Here is a 26,541-nt window from a genome sequence, read left to right on the forward strand (position 1 = left end):
AAGACTGATAATTTCTATATACATTAAAATAGTAGTACATTAAATATAAGGAATGTCAACTTCTTGAGAAATCCAGAAAGGATTATAATATATACAAGCAAAGTACTTATATTGTGCAAAAAAAGCATCCAGTATTAATTTTTCACCAAACACTATTAACCTTTTTTCCACTTAGCTTTTAAAACACACAGTTGCAACAAAAACAGTTATATTAAACAAATGGTAAATGGTCTGTTTGTCTTAAAACTAAATCAAATGAATAATGGTTCTGCATATTTGACAGGCAGAACTGAGATTGCCTTTTTTCTTGTGAATGAATGCAGCTTATAGGTTAGAAAATATTATATGAATTGTTAATAAAACAGTTAAAGTAAGTAAATCAATACACCAAAATATTTTTAAAAAACACCCACCCCAGTGCTGCAATTGTTTTACATTTATGCTCTACTTCCCTACTATGAGATGCGAATGTCTTCTAGTTGTCTTCAGTTCACTGATTGTGTCTCCCCAGCACTGTCACTCCTTATTAAGTATTGAAATCTCCCCCGCATTCAAATTCACACTGTAATAATTTCTACCTGAGTAATATTCTTATCTGTCTGAGAACCAAATATTTGCAGTCTTCACTGAAGAATTGCCAAAGAAGAATAGACTGAACAGGTTATGTCTTCATGGAATTGTACTTCCTTCAATCTTTAATGTGGTCTGATCCTGCAACACATTGTGTGTAATAAGGCCTGAAACCTCAGGTCTTTGCACATTAAACAATCAGACAAGGTGACCCCAGTACTTTTTAATTTAATCTCTCTTTATATAGGCATTAAATGTAAATCCAATTTTCATTTCGAGCTCCTAATTATCAATAAAATATTGAGTTTGCATAATAATTCAAAGATTAGTAGAAGCAGAAGAGAGAAAATGCATGTTAAAATACTTAACCTATCTTCATTCTCTGTGAACTATATCATTCCAGTTCACTGAGTGCAAGGTGTCCCAAGTTATTATATGTGGCAGTGATTAGGGAAGGCTGGTACAGGTAGGACCACCAATGAAGCCAGTAATACCTGTGATAAGGTAATTCAAAGAAAAAAAAAAAGGGAATAAAACAATTTTTAGCTTGGAAATTTCTGAAGAACTGTGAGGTAGGAACACCAATGAAGACAGTGATACCTGTGATAAGGTAACTCAAAGAAGAAAAAAAAAAGGCAAGAAAATAATTTTTAGCTTGGAAATTTCTGGAGAACTGTGAGGTCACACACCTTACACTTTTCTAGTGTAAAAATGCCTTGTTAGAGATATACTGTAAAATAAAATATAAGATGCTAAATTCAGAATTAACTATTTGTTTTTGTACTGCTACATACTAAAGATTTGTGGAGCTTCTCCTAATTGTATTCATTTGAATTCAATGCTCCAGCTGGATAGATTACATAGTCTGTGTAAACAACCCTGTGAACATTTTCTTTTCCATAGTATTAATCATTTTATTATAAAAGGAGTTATCTGCAACTCAGATCTGAGTTGTACAAGAGTAATGCAGAAAAACTTCAAGCTGCTTGCCCAGACTTGGGCTCCACGGGAGGTGAGTGTTGGTTGTTCACAAAGACCCAATGCGTGACTGATGAATAGAGCCCTTTAGCTTCAAGGGAGTAATGCTCAGCAGGAGCAAAATTCTTCTCATGTTCAAAGTGTTTCCAATCTGTTTCTTTTTCTCCACAGCGTGTTCTGTCACTTTTTCACTCTGTCAATCCAGATGGGAAGATAAACATAGACAAAGCAAGTAGACACGCAGAATTTGGCTCCTGTTTAACCAGTAGAAATATCCACTGGAGCCAAATGGAAGCTCTACATTTTGGTTCCTTTGGGCATGTAGTTTCATACATTTTCAGACTACACAAGATGTAAGGTTCCAATCAAAAATTCCAACACATGGGTAATTCTTTTAGCATTTTCTGTTTTCTTTCAATCTTGCTTTTGTTTGATGACTGTTTTCAGAAATAGACATTTGAAGCCTGTAGGCACATATTTATGCATGGAAGAAAGATGTAAAACAGCAAGTACTTTGTTCTGCAAATTACTGAAAACACGTAGGCTAAAGAAACAACAAATCTTAATGAGCATTTAATTTTTCTTTTTTTTTTGACAACAAGAGACACCTCATGAAGGAAGAAACAAGGCAAAAGATGATCAATTTCAAGCGTATGTGCACAAACGTCTGTACATGAGGAGGTATCAAGAGGAAATATATATTTGTATGTAGTCCAAAAAATCTGTGAGGTTATTGGAAGAACTGAGATAGAGTTAGGTAGCTCACACAGCCAAAGTAAAGTTAGAGGCAGGTGCAAAATATTCAGGGAAGACAAAATAAGGGGATTGTGCTATGTGAAGAAACCTAAAATGTGTGATGTCTTTCCACATGGTAGACAGTGATCTAGCTGAGAACTCATGGATTGGGATACAAGAAGAGGTCAGTGGGTGTAACAGTGAGTGTAACAGCATGGTTGGGGATATGTTACAAACCATAGTTTAGTCCAAAGCATGCTTTAAATTGCCTGAAAATATCTTGGGATCACCAGCTTATGTTCGTGAGGATCTTGAACCTCCATGACATCTGCTAGCATAGCAACATGGTGGGAAGGGAGCAGTCAAGGATATTTTTAGAGGGTGTGAGAAAAAGTTTCTTGATCCAGACACTTGAGCCTGCTTGGGATGACACACAGGAGACTGTGCTAATCACTAGAAAGCAGTTGTTTGGGAATATGATAATCAATGGCAGCCTTGGCTTTACCTAAGAAGGAAGAATGAAGCTGAAGATTTGCACACAGAGGTTTTTTGGGTTTTTTTGCAAAAGATGTCAAAAACAGTAAAAGGACTTTCTATTGCGCATTAGTATTAGAAGGCTGAACTAAGAAAATGTATGCCTGTTGTTTGTCTTGATGGTTCAGGCACAGAAGACAAAGCAAAGACTGATGTTTTGTATCTAGTATCATCCTTAGCTCAGACTTCACCAACAAAATTTCCCAGGCCTTGTGCTCAGACAGTTGTCCTTGAATTGCTGTTATCTACTTTCTTTGAAGAACTGTGGAGATCAGGGGAGGTCCACAGCAAAAGGAAGAATTGTTGCACTCACTTCAAAGAAGATTGATGCTCAAGCACGCCTTGCTTCAGTCCCTTGGGAAATCTTTGAGTCAGACCTCTGGAAACACATTTCTTGGCGCAGAAGGTGAAGTAGGTATCTGGGAACAATCAGCACAGAAGTACCAGGATTGAGTCATCCCTGTCTGATTCCTGATTGCCTTCAGTGATGAAATTACTTGTTCTATGGATGGGTAAATATAATTTACCTCATCTTTAGCAAGGCTTTTGACACCAACTCTCATGTTATTCTTCTACCTACTAAATGTATGGAAAACAAGTTACAGAGGTGGGCAAAAGGACATACTGGAAGCTAGCAAAAGTGGAGTATTGCATGAGTCTGGAGGAAGTTATGGGTTTCTCTCTTATCAAGCTTGGAACTAATGTCAGTCTGTGTGGGAGTGTGGATATGCAACCAACACACTCAATAGCAGAGCTGTCATTCAGAAAGACCTAGACGTGCTAGAGGAACAGGCAGACAGAAGCCCCCATTTCTGCCAACATACAAAAATTGCAAAGCTCTGTGCTTTCTGTGACGCTGGTGCAGTGACTTGCCTGTCTGGGAGCAGCTCTTCAGGCAGGTGTCTGGGGATTTTTCAGCCTGGAGGAGAGACTGTCTCCAAACAACCAACCCAGCCTCCAGTGGCAGGGGATCACAAAATGGTGGAGCCCCAGTTCTCAGTGCTGTGTGCTGTGAAAACAAAAACCAATTGGATTTAAACTGAAGCAGCGTAGTTTTAAAGAGTGTATTAAGAAAAACATTTTCACTCCAAGTCAGTGAAACATGTTGCCCAAAAAGTGTGTGCAGTCTCCATCTGTTGACTATAAATCCCTGAGCAACATAGTCTGACCCCACAGCTGACCCTGTTTTGGGTTACATTAGAGACCTCCTGAGCTTCCTTCCAGCCTGAATTGTGCTGAGATTTTTCAACTATTCCATAAAGGCTTTTTTCTTTATGACACTTGAACATTTGGCCTAAGAACTGTACTGTCTACCTGCAGAAATACAATTTTTCTCCTCTTTTTGATGTGATGCTGTTTTAGGAAAGAATATTATAAATCAACACATGAACAGTAGAATCCTGCACTTCATTCCATTGGTCTTTTCCACTCCTCTGCAATAGCTGTACTACATATTGAGAGAGTTGTCTTTCTTTTTGAGCATCCTTATGCCAGGTATTCTTGGAAATTTAGACATGAAGCTTCTGGAAACTTTGCTTTTGCTTTTGTTGCTAAGCTCACTTCTATGATAGGCAAATAATAATGCATAATGTATAAAAAAATAAAAATAATTTATAAACCTAATACTTACACTTAATTTGAATAAAGGCAAAGATCAAACTTGCATTAGCTTGTGAAATACCTGAATAAAATAATAGAATCATAAAATATCATTAATTGGAAGGGGCTGACTAGGCTCATCAAAGTTCAATTCCTGTCATAATGTTGCTGAGGAGAGCAAGCACATCAATCTTAAAATTATTGTTTACATTTAATTTCAAACTTTTTCCAGATATTTCTAACTCTGACCACAGTAATATGTGATCTATATTTATCTGCAAATAATAAACTTTCCAATGAGAAGAATGTCGTTAATTTGGATGTTTAGAAGAAAAAGGCCACCTTTCTTCAGGGGGAGATTTTAAAAATATAACTATATTATTGCATCCTGAATAATTCTTGAATGGGTGTAATTTGACATTTTTAGGAGGAAGAATAAGTTTGAGAATCCACAATAAAAACAACAGTAGCTGAGCAGTCAATGAAGACCATGAAACCAGAAGACGCCTTACTAAGCCCCTACATTTCGTCTATCGTTCATACTCTATATTTGCACTCAAATGTTTATAAAAGATTACTTTTGAACTTTCATGATTGGCAAAGAACTATCTGGAATAACAAATACACTAGAGAACCAATAACAATCCCCAACAGTGGAGGAGTTCTTATGTGTTATCTTGGTCTAAGTCTTCTAAAGCTTCTAAGGAACTTGAATGATTAGGCTCCTCAGGAAGATTTAAAAAAAATTATTTCAGTTAAAATATCCAAATTTTTCTTTCTGTTTTTTTTTTATTTATTTATCTGTTAGAAAAGCAATACAGTTGTAACTGACTGGCTGAATATTTGGTTGAAATATTTTTCTCAAGGTAGTCAATCATAAATGAACAAAAAAAAACAATCTTTTTTTTTGTGTCAGTGAGCCAATTTTTATCACTATTAAAAATTTAGTTGGGTTATTTAATTTTTTAGTTTTTTTGTTTTTTCTGACATAGAGACAATAAAACTAATAAAGATATCAGTGGTGAAGAAAGGCAAAGGATGAGACTGTGAAATTCTACAAAACTAAAAGAAAGTAATTACATGACAAAATGTATTTTTCCAGCACACAGTATATATTTGAGCATCCAGTTTTCAAAATACCACTTTATGCTTTATTTATGCAAGTTACTTGGATTTATACCGCGTATATTAAATACTAATATTCTGTGTAAACATGTCACTGTGTTTCTTCATTATGTCCAGGAATCTGAAAGGAAGCAGTGCAGACCACATACAAAAATTATCGATGCAGTGTGATAGAAGAAGAATAATCATATTTATGGGTGTCTGATGCTGCACACCCCAAGTTACTGTTTTTCAGAGACTGCTTAGAGCCATGATGTTAGTTAAGGCAATAAAGAGTGAGGTGAAAACAGTGTTTCTCCTTCATCTGTCATCTTCTTCCATATTCCTGCTCTGTAGTTGTAGTTTCACTGTGGCCCGTCATAAACCTCCTGTGTGGCGCTGACCTGTGATGTTATTGAGACTTCAGCATCTATCTCCAATTATATTTGACAAGCTTTTTTCTGTCCAGTGATGTGGTTTTTGTTTTTTTGGTTTTTTGGGTTTTTTTGATGGGTTTACATTCATGCTGTAAATGAAGTAAGTAAAGGAGACTAATTCACCCAGTATATAGGAAGATCACCTGAAATCTGGTGCTAAATTATGTGCAGGTAATCTGGTTTGGGTGTCTGTTACAGATAGAAGAAGCTAAGCCTGTTCTGAAATTCTTTTGTTCAATTTAGATGCTTAGTATAAATTCTAATATACATTGTATATTTTAAACAAGAATTTTCTCCTACTCATTTCACAAGTCATAGTCAAATAAATTTACAATGTGACAAAAAGCAACACACTGTAAGGAATTGGAATTTTTTTTTGTGTAACCAGTAAAAAAAATTGAAAATGAAACTTATGTTCTGAAGCATACTGAATAAAAATTGCAACATATTCATTTATGTGAAGTCAACTATAAAACACATTGAAATTTTTCATTCAGATTACATAGTGTCAAATCACATAGTTTGTTTGCCTTAAAAAATACTCCTATTCCATGCATCTGATTATTCAGGTTGTACATTCCTAAACTAGTGCGATTTACATTTGAATGAAGTTTCCAATTTTACTGAGTGACATGGAATCTAATTAGATTCTGTAGGAGAGGAGTGTCAATTATAAAAAGTAAGGTTCTGGAAAATCAGCCTAAATAAAATTTTACTGAACAGAACATGCAATTACAATATACATCAGAGTGCTTCCATTATTACTTGTAGATTATTATTATTTTATTTCATTTTCTTATGAAGAAATGAAGAATCAGCATCTGGGCTATCAGCAGTGACATTGATGACATTAGAGCAACTCCTTATAAGGTGCAATCGGGTGCCCAGTTTTAGTGGTATCAAATCTGAAAAATCCTTCTGCAAAGGCTTATTATTAATGGAACCTGAAATATACAGGATTTGATCCATAAAGTTAATATGTAATATGCACAATACTGTTGTGTGTGTCTGCTACAGACTGCTTGACTGGGAAGAAGTAAATAAGACCTTCTTTATACAAATGGAAGAAGTCTCACAGTCGTAAGTCCCAGTCATCATGGAGGACTTGGGTCTCCCCAGTACATGCTAGAAGGACAACACAATAAGGCAGCAGTAACAGAGGAGGTTTCTGGTGTATATTGATGGCACCTCCCTAACATAGGTGATAGAGATGAAGAGGGGAGATGCTCTACTGAATACAATACTCACAAACAAAGGAATGTCCAGAATGCATAGGCTGAGAGCTGCAGGGACCTTGGCTGCAGTGACCACGGACTAGTGGAGTCAGGATCCAGAGAGGAAAGAACAAGGCAAAAAGCAGTATCACAGCTGTGGACTTCTTTAGAGATTTTGGCCTTTTCGGAGATCTGCTTAAAGAATCCCATGGAATATGTTTCTGGAGAGAAAAGGAGTCCAGAACAGTTGGTTGATTTTTAAGGCTCATCTCCTCCAAGATCAAGAATGGCCCATCTTGAAGTCTGCATATTTGAACAATTTGCTGCTGACATGTCAAATATAAAGGAGTGTATGACATATGTTAAAGTTGTCAGGTGATCTACAAGGGGCATAAAGATGCTGTCTTATGTGAGAACTGGAAAAAAGAGCGTGTCACTGCTGTCTTCAAAGAGGGTTAAGACAGAAAATTCTGGGAGCCACAGGTTGATCATTTCAATCCCTGGGAAGAGGAGGGAGGAAATATTCCTGGTAACCATTTCCAGGTATATGAAGGATAGGAAGCTGACTGGAAAAGTCAGCAAAATTTATGAAGGGTAAATCATGGTTAACCAACCTAAGAGACTTCTGTAATTAGGTAACTGTCTTGATACATAATGAAAGAACAGCAGGCATTTTTTTCTTGATTTTAGTATGGTTTTCAACAATCTCCGATAACATCCTCATTGACAAATGGATGAGGTATGGAAAAGATAATTGAACAGGAAAGTGAATTGAAAATTAGCTAAATTGTGAGGCTCAAAGGTTTGTAATCAGTACCAAAAAGTCCTTGATCAGCTGGAGAAATGGGACAACTCAAATCTAACAAACTTCTGCAAAGCAGCATGTCAAGAGCTGCACTTGGTAAGCAATAATCTTATGTGTCAGTAAACACTGGGGATGGGCTAGCTGGACAGTAGCTTTTCAGAAAAGGACCTGGGAGCCCTAATAAACAGTAAATCAACCATACGCTCATGGTATCTTTTCTCTTTCTGAAAAAAAGGCAAAACAAAATGAAAGAAAAAAACCAAAACCAAAATCCAAAATCCAAAACCAACCAGTGTGCCTTCATGGTAAAAAAAGACCAACAGTACCCTGCATTACGTTGCATTAGGAAGCACATTCCCATTAAATTATTAATGTGCAAAAGTGTATTACAATCTCACTACATGCATCTAGCACCTCCCTGGGCAACCTGTTCCAGTGTTTTACCATCATCATTATTTCTTCCTTACGTAAAAATTTCTTCTATATATTTAATCTAAATCAACCCTTCTTCAGTTTAAAACCACTGCTCCTTGTTCAAACTCAACAGGCCTTGCTACAAGGTTTGCCCTCATCTTTCTTGTAGGTCTCCTTTAAATATTAAAAGGCCCTGAAAAAGGTCTCCCTTGAGCCCTCTCTTGTCCAGGCTGAACAACCTCAAGTGTCTCAGACTTTTCTTAGAGGTACTCCATCCTATCTATCATCTGCCCTCCTCTGGATTTGCTCCAACAGGTCCATGTCCTTCCCATGCTGAGGACCCCAGTGCTGGATGCAGCACTCCAGATGGGATCTCATCAAAGCAAGGTAGAGGGACAAAGCCACCTTCTTTTCCACACTCCTTTTGGTGCAGCCAAGGATACAATTGGCTTTCTGGGCTGCAAGTGCACATTTTTGGCTCAAGTCCAGCCCCACATCTACCAGTACCCTCAAGCCTTTCTTTGAAGGGCTGCCCTCAATCTGTTCATTTCCACTTACAAAATAAGTGCTAGATGTTAGTATTTTCTCTGTTCCTTATTTGAGTTATGCCACCATGAGACTGTGATCAGCTTTTAAAGGCCATGGTGACTGGGGAATGTTTCTGGTGACTGGAAAAGTCACATCCAACTTGAAGGAGAGGAGAAGGACCAAAGAAATGTCCTTTGTTGGCCCCACATCAGTCCCTATGAAGTCTGTCCATCAAAATCCTCTTTGAATTTATTTCTATGTAAACGAAGTGCAAAATGTGCCTGGGAACCAGACAGAAGGGATTTAACAAGGGCTATCTAACATGGCCAACTTGACTGTTTCCTATTGTAAAATGACAGGATCTGTAGCCAACAGGACATCAGGGGATGTCATTTACTTTGACTTCAGCAAGCCTTTTGGTATGGTTTTATGTAAAATGAGATGAGATATGGCCATGATAAGGCGTTGAAAATTTGACTATATTTTCAGGCTCCAAGGGTTATGATCACCAATTCTATGTCCGAGTTTCAGGCATTTACTAGTATCTGTTGTCCTCAAGAGTCAATACTAGGTCAATATAGAGATACTTCAGTATCTTTATATTACATGGATCTATCTATTTATGAGGACATCTACATATACAGTTATTGATATCATCTATCTCTCTCACTATCTCTTGCTATATATGGCTCCTCCATGAAATTGCTGAAAGCACACTCTGGACTTTTATCCAGGTAGCAGACACAAATATATGTCCACAGATATAGATACGCCTTTACAAATAGACATAGATACAGCAGTCAGCAAAGTGCCCTGGCTGCAAAGGAACCTGACTGTGTACTGTGATGTATGTGTATTTATGTGGTCTCATCTCTATCTGACACTTGGGAGATCTCACCTAGAGTTTTGTGTCCAGGTCTGGGCTTACCAGTACAAAAAATACATCAACATACTGGAGTGAGCCCAACGAATGACCAGTGAGATTGTTTTGTTCTGGAGTAAAGCGCAGCCTGGAGCAAAGCCTGAGAGAGCTGGTTCTTTCATCCTAGAGATGAGACAAGACTAGAGAGGCTCTAACAAGGGATACGTATGGGAAGAGCGTAGAAAAATTGAAACAGAATCTTCTTGAAGATGCATAGCAATATGATGAGAAAAAGAAAACTCATTTCAGGAAAATCTCCATCTGTATGTAAGAGCAAAAAGGTCTTAACTCTGAGGACAATTGAACAGTTGGATAGGCTGCCCAGAGAAGTGAAGGAATTTTTCTTGTTGAAAATATTAATGACTCAGCCAGACAAGGCTAATCTTACTTATGGTCCCCCTCTCAACAGAGAGGTGAAACTGGTGTTATCCAGAAGCTCCCTTTCAAAGTAGACTCACATAGAGGACATAGGATTCTGAGATGAAATATGAGAAATTTCTCTTAAAAATATATAAATAAAAAATTTCTCTATAAGACTGATTAAACACTGGCAAAAATGTCCATAGAGTCTGTGAGATGCGTACAAAACTCAACTGGACAACAACCTAAGAAGGATCTCTAGCAGGACCTGTTTCAATGGGGAGGTTGGACTAAATTACTTCCAGAGCCCTCTTAACTTAAATTGTCTTATGATTCTGATATTACTCACATGATAACCACATATTGTGTTAGTTCCTCTCTGACTTTCCATATTTAGGTTGAAACCAGGCCTATTGAATTTTCTGGACTTTTACACTATATCTATAGCTGTTCATTTCAATGATGTATGAGATAGAAAGGTGACGTACTTCAGAGGCAAAGGCAAACACAAATTAATTTGATATTTCTTCTCCATTACATACAAGCACTAATGTAAAATGATACAATAATTTAGTAATTAATCAGATTATTAAATTAAAAAGTTGAAGACATTTGCTTTCAATCCCTTTCAGTAGAATGTGCCATTAAACTTGACACGTCTTGCATTTTGAACATAAATTGCCAAACAGAACAGAATTAATTGCTCAATTCCTTAATACAGTATACAATCCAAGGTCAATATGCTGCTATGTTTATTCAAAATTTAAAGAATTACATATTCATTGTTGCCTAATGTAAGAGATTCATCATCTTACACTGAAATAGAGAGGGGGAAAGTCAGGTTAAAGTTGAAGGCATTAGTTTAGAAATTTCGAATGAAGCTTTATCTTGTCATCACTTTCAGTTGCTTCCTTTGTAGTCATAGCAGTTTTTTTGGGAGCTGCCTCTTTGTGCTTATACACCACACAGAGTCAAATCAAAAGCAGCACGATTTTTACACATCGTGTTTAGAATGTAGCCCCAGCCATAAAGATGCTGTTGCAAAATTGCACTTATAAGTAATAATGAGTGTTAAATTATTGCAAAAATAAACTGTTTAACTGGCTTAATATCACCCTGTCCAAATGCAAGAGACAAACTCAGAATTATGGTTTTGGGCTTTTTTTCCCATTTTTTCCTCATCCAGAATGTTATATTACAACACCCTGCAGACAGTGAACCCTTTCTTGCTGTGACAAGTTATTGATCTTGTTTTCCTGTGAGAACCCTAACAAGTCAAACTGCAGCCTCCTGAAAGATATAGCTGCAGCTGTACTTTGAAAGGATTTTGAGAAGAAATTTGTCTCCAGTGTTTCGCAGAAAAATGAAATTACATTAGTATAAAAGTGTGCCGTTCTCTCTGGGAAGAGTAAGGATTATCTAAATCTTAGCAAGCCTATGTAGTCTGTCAGTCGTGATAGCAGCTACTCTTCCAAGGGTAATCCTGACATTTTATCCTAAATTCTGAGAAAGAAGGAGAAGGTAAAGAAACAGTGAGAAATTATTTGATTCTGTCAGGGTGAGACAGACTCCTGGTCTAGTAGAAAGTTAAAATTACTCTGAATGCTGCTATGGCCCTCTTTATTCCCTCAGATCACAATCAACTGTAATCAGCAGAGAGAATGTGATAGTATAGTGTAAATGTGATATTAACAGTGAAAGGGAAATTTTATTTGAGCTTCAAGTTGCCTTTTTGGCTGTTAAAAACCTCACAATCCTTGTAGGTAAATTATATAGAGGAACAGTCAAGATGTATTGGCTTTTAAAACTGCTAGTAGGTTATAATTTTCAGTCTACATGTAAAATCTTAAAACTTAGCATAACTGACTTATCTCTATTTAATCATTACAGTAGCAAATAAACTATTATTTTTGCAAATCTGTTGCTAGTGTTCAGCTAAGCATACATATGCTTTGCACAGTTTCTGTCAGATTTTAATTTGTGAGATTAAAGTTCTAATGTTCTGTAGTTGTTATGTTGTTATTATTACTATTATTACAGAGTTACATATTGTCTTGTCTCTACAATGTACTAAAAACATATTTGTAGGTCTTGGAACATTATCAGGTGAGAAAAGGTCCAACTATGAAGCAAAAAGGAACCCAACTATATCTCACAGTTCCTTTTGTGACAACATGCCAGAGATGGATGATACAAACATTTAGAAAGCTTGATATATAGAGATCACAGAAAAGACTGTGAGACAAATATTCTTCACACGATCAACTAAACAATATCCTCTACTTGCCTCTACCTGACTGAACTCAATGATTTTGAAGGCATTGCAACAGTGAAGAATCTCAAGGAAGGATCTGAGGCAGGATAACAAACTTGTGTTTTGCATCTCTAAGAGGCATTGGAGGTGAAAATGCTTACTATTCTCTGGCAGGGAAACCTTCTGCTGTCTTTTAAGGCTGAAGAGGACCTATTTACAAGGGCTTGTATTGATAGGACAAGGGGAAATGGCTGTAAGTGAAGGAAGGTAGGTTTAGGTTAAATATTAGGAAAAAACTCTTTACTGTAAGGATGTTGAGACACTGGAGCAGGATGTTCAGAGAAGTTGTGGATGCCCCAACCCTGGAAGTGTTCCAGGCCAGGTTGAACAGGACTTTGAGCAACCTAGTCTTATGGAAGGTATCCCTTCTCACGGTGGCGGGTTGGGAACTGGATGTTCACTAAGGTGCCTTCCAACACAATCCATTCTATGATTCTGTGCTTCTACAGACACTGTAATTTTGAGTTTTGGACAGCATTTGACTCTATTAATCCACAGTATGTTTCATATTTTCCTACTAGGAACAGATTACAACAAAACATTGTGTTCTAAAGACTAGTTATGTGGACTGTCTCTGCTATAGATACAAAAAACCCTAAAATATTATTTTGTTCACTCAAGTTTCTGGGTTATATGTTCTTATAGTCAAGTGACTGTGTCCATAATTATTGTTTTCCTAAAAATATGATAAACCTAAGAAAAGAAATAGAAGAATAAATATATTTCTAGAGAGAAGAGGATTTTTTATTCTTATCTAAATTGGTAGAAAAGTACTCTAAAAATGGTATTTTTGAATATCTTTTAAATTTTTTGCTGTTTTCTAGGAAGCTGAGTGAGATTAGAGGACACTAGGGCAATTATTCCACGCCCATGTGTAAATCAGAACTGTAGTCAGTTAATGTTCTCAAGTGAGTAAAATAGAGAACTTTTGGGGCATGTGGAAGAGCAAAACTTTATGTACTAGACAGTATATTCACCTTACATTTCACTTGAAATTATATTATCAGATTTAGTCTTTTTGGTACACTTCAGAAAAAGAAGGCATGAGGTTCTAACATGACTAAGAGATCCAGGTGTTTAAAAGTACAAACTTTTCTACAAGAACTCAGGACTGTGAACAAACCAAAGTAGCAGAAATTCTAACCAGTGTGAAAGAGAAGGAGAAAGGGGAAAAGTTGCTAATAATTAAATAAATATTAAGAAAATACCTTCTGAGATTTTAAATGCGTTTACATTGATGAAATACAAATAAAATAGGCGAGGGAAAATTGAAACAATGCTGCACCCTACTTCACAAGCATTCCTGTAATGATAATGCATCTACCATCAAATCACAGAATGTGGGGCTCGTTGATGGCAACAGAGATCTGAATGTTAACAATGGGAACAATGTTAACATAAAGAGGAACATTTGTCATTCTATGATAATCAGACATTTTAGCAGTGCAATAATTAAAGGTACAGAAAAACCCAAAAGAGATTATAAACAGAAAACATTTTTGATAAACTTGAGATTTTGTGCTACCAAGAATTCAAAACTTGAGATCAAACTTGACTAGAAGGATGTAATAGACATTTTTATGTTTTTTCCTTGAAATGGCCATTGTGGAACAAGGGAGAAAAACTCTGAAGAACAGGTGTGCATAATAATATGCTTGTTACCATACACAACGAACAAATGGAAAAAACAGTAATGATGCAAGGGGTCTTACAAATCAATCGATCAAATCAAGTCATCCTGCAGAGTAATTACATGTTCTTTACATTTTTAATTCTTAAAATGCAAACAAAAGCAATTGAAACCAAGGAAGATATTAATTTGAAAAAAAGGAAACATTTTCGTGGATGTAGGGAGTCTGAAAAATATATGGAAAGATGTAAAGGTATGGCAGAAGAATATAGGAAGAGTAGAGATTAATTTTGTTCATTAAACAGGAACAGGCATACTGAAAAAATTGAAGAAAAAGGTCAAAGATTATTATATTTGAATGAAGCACCTGGTATAGAGCTTTGAAAGAGGTGATAATTCATTATTCATTTAGTCATTCTGGATAGTAGTTTGAAACTAATTTATTGACACAGATGTGTCCAGTAGCTGATAATTGCAATCATGTGTTTTGTGTTGTTTGCCAATAACTTTACCCAGCAACTGTCAATCTAGTACATTACTCATACACAATTTTTACCAGACACAGGATTTGCGGTGAGTTATTTGTGAGTAACAGAAGACATGTCTGAAAAACTGTGGAAGTTTGAAAAGGACTGATTTTTGGCCATAACAAGCAGTCTGTGCCATCAGCAATCCAACAATCAGAGGAGCTGAAAAAGATGCACAACTAACCAGATAGCAACCAAGTAAAAAAAAAGTCACAGAACTCCTTTTTATTTATTTTGCTTTTGGATCACACCATTCAATACTTCATTTGTGTAATTAATGAATCGTTAGTACAATTCTAAAATCAAAAGCACTTACAAAAGTGGGGGTTTGCTTGTTTGTTTGTTTGTTTGTTTGTTTGTTTGTTTTTTATGTTCATGCTTATATATCCAGTAGACTGGACAACAGGCGGCAGAAATAGAAGGAATTCTGTTAGGATAAAACAGTGTTGAAATAGCTGATGACACCATGATACACTAACTGAAAAAGAAAGGACAGGTGCTTTTATAGATTCTATACTAGAAATTAGATAACAACCTGGAATAACTCTCATTTGGGAAACAGGAAAAAAACCTCGTTTCCCAATATTTTACAGTTAATAATCAATTATTTAGGCTGGTCATTTGGTAGAGTTGCTAAACCTGAATATCTTGCAAAAATAATAAAATGCTTCCTTTAGGTATGTCTTCTTTAAATAATGAAACAGGCACACTGACTAAGAAATATTGTCATGTAAGTGATAGACATTTTGTTTGCTGCTTAAAACACTTTAATACTAAATATAAAAGAAATATTTTGGATACTAAGAAATGTATCCATGTGTATGAATGTTTATACATATTGAGGATTTTAGTCACAGAGCTACTTGGTTAGATGAACCAGTTAACAGCAATAAATCAATGTCTTGGTCTAATGAACTTAGAGCATCTACATTATTTTAATAACTAAACTTGTGACCCTTCACATGTAAAAGGCTTGCAGCCTTCTGGCAGCAGATTTAGGTAGAGGACCGGATTGGGGTGCAGAAGCACTCAGCTGCTGCCCTCCTGTGCATGAGGAGCCTGTCTGGAGGCTGTGTCTGCGCTGCCAGTGCACCTTTGGGCAGCTGCTGTTGCTGGAGCAAGAAGGCCATTAATGAGGCAAGTAGGTCTATAAAAACCAGTTCTTATGAAGCAAAGAACGGTATCAACAGGACAGAACCAGCCAATAAAAAACACAATATCATGTGTTATCCACACTATTTCTCAACTGTCATATTATGTAAACCGATACAGTAATTCTGTGCATAAATGAGCTATCAGATGTAAGGACAGAGAGGATTTGTCCCTGCCGCCTTTCCAAATTGTGGATCTGTGATCTCTCCTCCAGGCTGAACAAGGCCAGGTCCCTCAGCCCCTTCTCACAGAGATGCTCACATATCCCATCCAGCCTGAAATCTTTCTGCTGGACATGGTCCAGCATGTGTTCATTATTTTGCTTGTATTGGCGGAGCTTAAAATTTGGACAAAGAATCCAGATGGGATCTCATGAATGTTTAGCAGAGGGGTATAATCCTTCCTCTTGATGCCCTGGCTGTGTCCCTGTGAATACTGCCCAGGGTACTTTTGGCCATGTCTGCAACTGCATGACCACTTTCCTGGGCTTAACTTTATTCCTCATTCTCTACCTTCTTTCCTCCCTGGTGCAGGGGGACAGGAATGGTGTTTGAGGTCAGTCATTTCACATTGTCTTTTCCTCTCCTTCCTCAGGAAGAGGAGTCCTTCCCCTGCTCTAATGTTGGGTCCCTCCCCACCAGAGACAGTCTTCCATGAAATTCAGTAATGTGAATACTTCCCACAGGCTACAGTTGTTCATGAACTGCTCCAGCGTGTGTCTCCCTGGGATCAAAAGTCTTGTCAGAAAACCTACTCTGGTGTGAGCTCTTCTCTTCATGGTTCCACAGGTCCTGCCAGGAGCCTACTCTTGCATGGGTTTCTGCCATGTTCACAGTATCCTTAGTCATCCACTTGCTCCAGTGCAGGGCTCTCCATGGGCTGCAGGAGGATCTCTGCTCCACTGTGGACCTTCATGGGCTGCAGGGGGACAGCCTCTCTGACCATGGTCTTCACTCAAGCTGGAGAGAAACCTTTGCTCCAGAACCTGGAGCACCTCCTCCCCCTCCTTCTTCAATGACCTTGGTGTCTGCAGAGTTGTTTCAGGTTTTCTGACTCTCTTCTCTGGCTACCATTTGCTTTTTCACAATAAACCTGTTTTCCTTCTTAAATGTGTTGTCACAGAGGCGTTACTATTGTCACTGATGGGCTCGGTCTTGACCAGCAGCAGATCTGTCTTGGAGATGGCTGACGTCGGCTCTATCAGGCAAATAGGAAGTTTCTAGCTTCTCTTTCATCATGATCTTCTCAAGTATAAAAAGTAAATTTTCATGTCCTGACACTATGTTTCTTTGAAATCTGTTGTGGCTTGCCTAATCCTAGTGTCAAGATCCCAGTTATTTATCATCTGCTGTCTCTCTCCCCCTCTGTCTCATATATATATTAGTAGAAAATATATCCAACTATGGATAGGTCCTTTATAACAATGATTTTAAAACTGAAAAATCACGATTTTCATTTCAATAGTACTCAACATGGTCCTAAACTTGTAATGGCACAATTCAATCAAATTATGATCCACACTCCACAGGAACATTTAAAGTTTCTCAAGTGCAATTATCTGGTACCTCTACAATTGCCTGTATTTTTCAGGCACCTGAATTGCTTCTCATAATCACTTTGCTTATTTTTCTGTAGTGTATTACCCAGCAGTGGAAAACATATCTAACTTTGACTAATATTACCGGAATTTCTAAAAAGAATCCTCCTTTTCTTTAAAAATTGTTCTCTAAAAAGTCTTTATCAGAATAATGAATGCAGGCTTTTTTTTTTCTGCTGATATTTCTTCAGTAATGTTCCATCATTCCTCCCTGCTTCCACATTGCTTTAAATTTATTCTTAGAATAATGTCTCTTCATCTACATTTTCTCCAAATGCCTTGTGGATCCCAACATGGCAAGCCTGCAGTGTGACAAAGCTATACTCTTGAGCCCTAGCTGATGAACAGATGGGCAGAGAAGAGATGATTTCTCTGGCTTCTCTCACAATCTCCAGAGATACTCCCTCCCTGACTTCCTTCTGCTATTTCTCCTTCTCTGCGGATGGAAGTGTCACTCAGCAATACCACATACAATTGCTGTGAAGACACCAAGTTCTAAATAGTCTGAGTTCAGAAGACAAAGACAGAATAGTAAGCAGTACCTAGAAGCCTGCATATAAGTACAGATTACAAACCAAAGTGGAAAGGTTAGCTTAAGTTTCACACAGATTATATCCATGATCCAGGAGATGTGTTCTCAACAAAGATATATTCCCCGGAGCAATCTTTAGTTGAGATATTTTGGTCAACTATATATTAAAAATAGGATGCCATTGAGTCACTCGCCCAAAACTAGGAATCTAGGCAGATTTTCCCAGCACAAACTGAAATCTCTCTGTAGTTTGTGATACATAATTAGAATCAATGAATTCTTAAACTCAGGGATTTCTAGCTGTTTAAATAGAAAATAGACTAATGACTTAGGAGAAGTCACTCAGCAGAGAGTAAAAGGTCATTTGAATGGAACTAGCTTAGAACTAGGTGGCAAAAACTCAACAAGTTCCTGTGGGACACAAATAGTTTCACCAGAATAATGAAGAAAGTTTTTGTTGTTCCACATAAGTCTGCTTCAATGCTCTCTGTTCATGAATAAAAATGTAGGTGGTGTAACACTTGTTCTTTGTTCATTGGTTTCATACACATAGAAGAAAAAGAACCCAAAACAAACCAGAAACAAAAGAAAAAACTCCACCTCCTCTCCACAACAGAAAAAAAAAGATAAATAACAAAACACGGTGGAATCTGGAATGCTTGGAATCAGAAGAAATGTTATCTCTTTTTTGAGAACATATCACTGAATATATGCATGGTAACCATAATGAATATGTGAATAATATGTAAGTTTTGAAAACTTTTTCTTTTGTTGCAAATGTAATTTTCTATTTTATCTCGCGCACTGTTTGGAATTAAGCATTGAAGACAACACTGTGCAGAGAATTTTTTCAGAGAAGAACTTTTAGAAATAAATGACCATTTGAAATGAATGCTAAATGGCAGGCTTGAATGCAAACAAAAATTAAGAAATTATCTTGGATTCAGGAGATATTACATAGCTGTACATACATATTTCATCAGGAATAGTTCCAAGATACCTTTTTGTGTGTGTATTTTTGTTACCATAGTAACAATATTACTTTCGTTAACAAGAAAATGTTGAAAACTTCTACATTGGCTTGAATGGCCAGACTCCTTAGAGACAATTTCTAAATTGGAATATCACCTCTAAAAAGTATTTTGTGGTCCTTCTATGAAACATTTTTGGTAATTGTATTTTACAGACTTTATTTTAATTGCATAGATTTTTTTTGTTCAATCATATTTTAAATCCATGTTGCTAGAACACGAACTGTGTTGCATTAGATTAGACTGCTTGATAGAAAATCTGAAAATAAACAAAAGGAAAAAAATTAAACCAACTGTTGATATTTGTGTAATAGATCTCAATTTGGATCCAGTTCTGAGGCTTGTGCACATATGTATTCTGGTCTGATATCTTTCCAAAAAGAAATATAATAAAAATCAAGACTCATAATCTCCTACAAAGAGAAAATGCAGAGTGGTTATGTTGGACAAATTAAAAAAAATTGACTTCTATATAAGTCTTCCTGGCCTATTGTGTTCTTGCTGGCAAATCCTTGCTACTGCCTTTAACTTTTTAATTTAGCACAAAACATTAACAGTTCCCCTGTTTCCAAGGAATCTTGCATTTCAGTTAGTTGAGACATGCCACTGATTCTTGCTACTTTCTGTAATCCCTCTCTTCTACCTGACATCCTGCTTCTTTCCATGTTTCTTTCAGTGCTGTCTTCTCTCTGCCATATCCTGCAAGGTCTAGGAACATTTCTTGTCCTGCATTTGCTCAGTTGTTAGCAAGCAAAGCAAAAATATCTCTGTCTCCAGAGAATTCCCCCAGAGCAGCAATTGTATTGTAAGGAACAGCATGAAGCTGAAAACAGATCAACCTTACAGAATTTCACACTCCTATACATCTGACCAGAGGCATATGTTCACTCAACTTGAATGTCACTATTTGCACAAGCTCATGTAGAAGTCATGAACATAACTCTGCTCCAACAAGGACAAGAAAGAATTTTTTGGATTAGCTTACTGAAACTTCACCCATCCCCTCTCACTGTCTATAAGCCTCTCCTTACATCATCCCTCCTTGTATGTTATTCCTGCTGTACCTGATTATTTTCTTGAGTTCCTGAACTGAACATATTGTTTATACGGTTTGCTCCTCAGCAAGTTGGCTGATGACACAAAGCTGGGAGGAGAGATGGGCAGAGCTTGACTATCTGAACTTAAACAAAGGCAGTTGCAGAGTCCTGAACTTGGGGTAGAATAATTCTGTACAGCAACACAGGCTAGGCGAAGGCATGTGTTGGAAAGGTGCTTGGCAGAGAAAGACCCGGGGTTCTGGTGGACAACAAGTTGTCCATGAGCCTTCTTGTGGCCAAGAAGGTCAAAGGTATCCTGGGGTACATTGGGAAGAACATTGTTGCCAGCAAGGAAAGTGATCCTGCTCCTCTGCTCAGCCCTGGTGAGGCCACATCTGGAGTCACCTGTCCAGTTGTGGGCTCTGCAGTACAAGAGAGACATGAGGCTCCTGGAATTGGTCCAATGGAGGGCTGTGAAGATGATCAAGGGACATCTGTTTTATGAGGAACCAGTGAGGGAACTGTGTCTGTTCAGCCTCGAGAAGAGACAGCTGGGAAGGGACCATCTCTGGAAGTATCTGAAGAAAGAGTGTCACACCAGATTGAGGGAACTGGGTGTGTTTAGTCTAGAGAAGAGCAGGGGGGAGGGGGTAGCCTTATCAATACATATAAATATGTATGAGAGGGGACCTTATCAATACATACAAATATCACAAAGATGTTTGTCAAGCGGAGGGTGCCAGACTCTTTTCAGCGGTGCCCAGTGATGGGACAAGGAGCAAGGTCCATAAACTAAAATACAAAAAGTTCCACCCAAATGTCAGGAAGAACTTCTTTACATTGAGGGTGGAAGAACAGTGGAACTGACTGCCTAGGCAGATCGTGGAATCTCTCTCTCTGGAGACATTCAAAACTAACTTGGATATGCTCCTATCTAATCTGCTTAAGCTGACCAGGCCTTGGCAGAGGGGCTGGACTAGATGATCTCCAGAGGTCCCTTCCAACCTAAACTAATCTGTGACTCTGTGATTCTGTGAAGAGGATGGAGCCAGACTCTTCTTGTAGTGCAAAACAGTAGAACAAGAGGCACATGCAGGCAGAAACTGATGCACAGGAAGTTCCACCTGAATAGGAAGAACTTCCCTGTACATGTGACAGAGCACTGGAACACATTGCCCAGAATGGTTGTGAACTCTCTGTCGTAAATTATAAGAATTGTACAGTGTTGCTTTAAGATAGAGAAGAATTGTTGAGGCAGGTTGAGAAAAACCTGAGCAGAGCCCGTTGCTGATCTTGTACCTGCTTGAGCAAGGGCTGACAAGTGAGTGGTGTCTGGGGTGAAGCAGAGGCCTCAAAACCCAGTGTTGTTTCAGTGAGGCACAGAAGAGCACCCATATACCTGTACCAGCCATTAGACTCACTCCCTGCGCTGTGCTAAAAAAGTTTTGCTAAAAATCTTGTTCCTTAAGGAAAAAAGGAAGCACACCAAGACTCTCCAGTGAAGGTCAGACAGCCTTTACTGCTGCTTCTGTGCCTGAGGAAAGACCAAAGTGTTTACTGTACATCTTATCAACTATAAATTCTCACCAAAAGTAACTAAGACCCTCATTAAGCTCCATTGATATATTAACTTATTCATTCCTCAGGATGCAAACAAGGGAGAATGTGGGACCTGTAATTAATTTATGACTAAAATCACCAAACCTCATCTAGATATTCAGTTGTTTCATCCCACTGGGATGGACCAAAATTCATATATAAGAGTAGAGCTTTGGGGCAGAAGGGGTTGGAGAAGAAAAGCATTTATGTCTGCTTGGAATCAGCGGATGGACTATGTCTCTCCTCCTTTCCCAACAACTTCTCCTGAAGCCTTCAGGGAACTTCACACCTCCAACTGTTTTGAAGAACACCTGGGAATATTTATTTACATATATATTTATAAATATCTCACTCTTAGATATGTCTTGCTACACTTCCTGTCACAACATGTGTAGCACTGTAGTTAGTGCATTTATCATGGGCAATCCTGAACCTGTTTTCCTATTCTTTCAACAAATCATATCCACCATGAATCTGAACTGTTCAAGCTCTTATTGAATGTGATCAGACCTGACTGAAAAATTGCATTATTTGTGCACCTGTGCTCGCACAAGGTCCTTTGAACATGACCAGATTTATAGTGGTGAATTGGGTATAATCAGGAATTAAACCAGGCCACACTCAGCTCCTCTGATCTCTGGGGACCTGCTGGAATACATGTGGCTTTATTTTCTGCTAAATTCCTATAAGCTTAATGCAACAGTCTCTCTCAGTGGAGATATTCAAAAGCCATCTGGACACAGTCCTGAGTAACATGCTCTAGGGAACTCTGCTTGGCCTGAGAGGCAGGGCTAGAAAACTTCCAGTGGTCTTTTCCAACCTTAAACATCATGGTATTCTGTGAATTATACTAAAAGGAAGCTACTACAAGGTTAAAGTGAACAACAAATAAAGACCTCAGCCCAACCAATTAAAAAAGAAAACACCTTAGTTACAACTGATGAGTCATTACCATTTTTGGTTATATGGAAGAAACCATTAAAAAGCCATCTTACCAAATAGCCAGAGTTAAAGAATGGTACTACTGTGGAAACACAGGAGGAGAGTAAATCTGCCTGTGACAGGATAGACAAGCATACTGTGAAGAACGTAGCTTCAGCTGGATGTGGAAAGATTTTAGTTCAGGTAGCCCACAAGAGGCAATGATCTTCTTTCTGAGGGAAAAGTGGGAGGACTGTGATAGAAAGAGAAAAAGAGAGAAAGTTAACTTTTATCGCTGAGCATATGACTTAAATGTGTTGGGCTCTTAAGGCTGCAAGGCATGGCAAAGACTGTTTTTACATTGTGATGCCTTTTCTCTGCTGCCTATTGAAGTCCATATTTTCACTGATGGTATGTGTGACATGTGCTACCACATTTTAAATGGGTAGTATTCATGTGCTGTAAATCTATGCTCTAGCCCAACTAAGTGTCTGAGACACTTCAGGAGGAACATGGCTGTGGCTATGCATGTTATAAAAGCAACAGTAGAATGAAGCTCAAAAAGAAAAAAAAAATAGATCAAAAACCCTTTTATTATGGTACAAAGGTGCAGGACTGATTACATCTCAGCTAATGCAAATATTCTCCTGGAATATTTTATTTTTCTAAAACATAAAAAAGCAGATTAAATTCATATGCAAAAAATCATAAAATTATTTTCATAGACTAAAATTGTCAGTTAAATAAAAAAAGTTACATGGTCATGCTTATTCTAAATGAGCTACGCAAACTGCATAGGCAAGTCACTTTTTTGTCAGACATAGGGGAAGACAACATCAGATGAAAGTGTTTCAGGCTGGAAGTGCTGCTATTAACCAGAAAGAGAAAACATAAACACATGAAAAATATCACACAGCAACTCTGTGTAAACTCTCTGAATCATGGCACATCACTGAAATAATGAAAACAATTTCTTGAGATATTACAACAGCATCTCTAGAGTATCTCAATGCCATTTATCCATTACAGTCTAGGCACAAAATCCCATGACATCCTGAAACACGAATAATTCCCATCCTAGGTAGTTGAGTCCAGGTGAGTTACAGCAGTTCAGATGAGCTGAACTAGTAAGAAAAGCAATTACACTTGAAGCCCATACATGATACGATGAACATTACATAGCCCCCTATGTTGTTCTTTTTGGTCTTCATAAAGAGTCCACACTGATTTCAAGTAATAATACTGTTCCTATGCCACAATTCACTACTAATAAATGATTTTTAAAGGACTTTACCTAAATTTAGTTTCTGTATTATGATTTTAAAGTCATTTTAAGAGTACTTCTGTGACATAATATTTTGGAGTCTTTTAAACCTATAAGAAATTTAATTGTTCACCTATAATTTTTTGCTTGTTGGGTCACTTGTCAATCTTCCCTTTATTGTCTAAGCTCTTGATGAAATAGCAATGACTTATTTTTTTAGTATTTATTCATTCTGTTTTCTGTCTAAATTGAAAGCTCTTTCTTGCTATTAATCACCACTTACAGGTTGGGAGGTTTTTTCACTACTCTTACAAAGCAATAACTCACACTTTGAGATCAATGGGACTACTCGTGTGAGCAATTGCATCCCGGTTGGGAGTAAAGCTGCACCATTTATTTCTTAAAGTGCAATAGAAGTCATAAACAGTGCTTTTGCTCTCCACAAAATTTGTTTCATTGGAGAAGTCAAAAGCTACAGCGTAAACAGGAATTAGCCGTTTCATTGCTCTTAAATCCAAACTATTCTCAGAGCAGAGACAGGCTGTACAATGAATTATGAGAACATGCTTCCTTTGTGCACTGTGTCCTCTTCTACTGTCAATGTCTAAAACAAAATTGGGGGTGCACTTTTTGGTCTTGTACTGTTCTATTAAATTTAATGGAATGTTAAAATTTATTCTGTTCATCGGAATCAGCAGAGGGCTTTCTCCCTGCATACCTTGTAAAATTCACAAAGTGAATTTGATGAATAGCAGGCTAATATTAGTAATGTGATGATGGAAAATTGACATTAAAACATACAGAATTACAGACAGCAGGAGTTAAAGGAATAGTTTTCCTTAATTTTTCTGTAAGAATTATAATGTTACAGAAGACAACTATCAATAAAAATGGAAAGTGCTTTCTGAGAGTGTAATAAAATAACATTTTACAACAGCAGTATGGACATATGAACAGTTTCCTGGGCAGTTTTATAATATAATCACAATTGGGTGATTAAAATATTATTTGAAACTGTAGGTTTTCAGGTTGAAGAGGAATAATTTCCAATGAGAGCCACCTGTATCAAAAGGCTAGTAGGATGTAAAGAAGCAAAATGAGCCTAAATGATGGTGAGTATATGCATGTGATAAATGTTCAGTCTTCATATCTATACTCTAACAGACTGGGTTGAGAGAGGATAACATAATTTTTATAAGTACACAAGGGAATAACAGTGAAGACGTTACAGGAAAATAAGAATTTGAGTAAATTGGCCTGTGGGTTAAGGATAAAATTGAATAATTTGCATCTAGGAAAGTGAATATGCACTCTGGAAGAAGAGCAGTGGTGTCTGGTGGTGGTGGTGTCTGGTGTCTGCATAGACACCCAGAATTTGGCAGACAAATGCTGTACCAAGATTGGTGCTGTAAGACATACAAGGCTGAGAAATAGTCTGGAAATCAGAAGAGAAGTTTCAGAACAGCCATTCTCTAAGTGCAATGGTGTAAGAAAATCTAAGCAGTTTTAAGACAACACTCTGTGAAAAAGTGCTATATGAGGGAGTTGCATTACAGTCAAAAAACTCATTATGATTTAAAGCAGATGCACAATGTCTATAGACCTAAAGCATTGTCCACTTAAAGTCTTTACAGAAAAAAAATAGGTTTTATTATTCCAGCTACAACACTAGTGTCACATTCTAAAATAATGAGGAAAAATGTAATTAAAAATAAACTTTAAACCCTGGCATGCAAACATATTTCAAGTTTCTGCCCATTTTCCTTGGAGGTGTTCTCATTCTTCCAGGGAACTGTGTGGGTTGTTCAAGTCCTGAACTCTTCTTGAACAGCTTCTTGCTGGTGCTGGTCGTCCCTTCCTTCTTTGTCTGCTTCTACTTTTATTTACACATTTTCTTAATGCTTTCTTCTTCCCTGGTTGCTACCTTACAGTTTGAAAGTAGGACACTAGCCTTCCCAGACTAGACATAAAAGCATAGCATTCGTTCTACAATAACTACTGAGGTTGATCAGATCTTCAAAATATACATGGTAGTCGCAGAGTGACATAAAAGCAAGTTAAGTGATAACAAGTTTGTGATTAGACAGTTGTTATCACGGCCAAAACAAGGAAAAAACCTCTGCAGCCCAAGACAGGGCAAGACAAACCTGAAAACTCCAGAGTATAGGTTTAATACAAATACTATGGTCTAAAGGCAAAACCATTTTCCTTGCAGTAATAGGAGACTGAATTCCCTGTATGAAACAGGTGGATCTAGCTTTATCCTTGTGCATGGAGACACATCCGGTTTACCAACATAAATGAAATATTTGTATTTTGTGAGATATAGACTGCTGTATGTGTGAGAAATAATGAACAAAACCGCCTAGATTCTCTATGTTGATCTTATGTATTTATACATATGATCACTTTTAGCCCTTCTTTGTCCCATCACCACAATAAAAAACAAAATTTTAGTTTGCTGGTTATAGAAGGTGTGATTGTCCACTTTCATAAATAGAAAAAACCTTGAAAAATACACACACTAAGCAGACTAACATGCAAGGTTTTAATTCCTTTGAAGGGATGTGTATCTGCCTGTATCATAAGAATTTCTACACTTCTGTCAAAAGTCCATCTAATGACATCCCCTCTTCAAGAGTAGGCAACATTTCATGTTTTCAGTAAACACCTCTCTGTTTCTTTCTCTGTCTGTGTAGATTCAGCCTTTATTTTAGAAATACCACAACCTTTCCCA

Source organism: Camarhynchus parvulus, chromosome 2 (assembly GCF_901933205.1).
Source record: "Camarhynchus parvulus chromosome 2, STF_HiC, whole genome shotgun sequence".
Classification (NCBI taxonomy): Eukaryota; Metazoa; Chordata; class Aves; order Passeriformes; family Thraupidae; genus Camarhynchus; species Camarhynchus parvulus.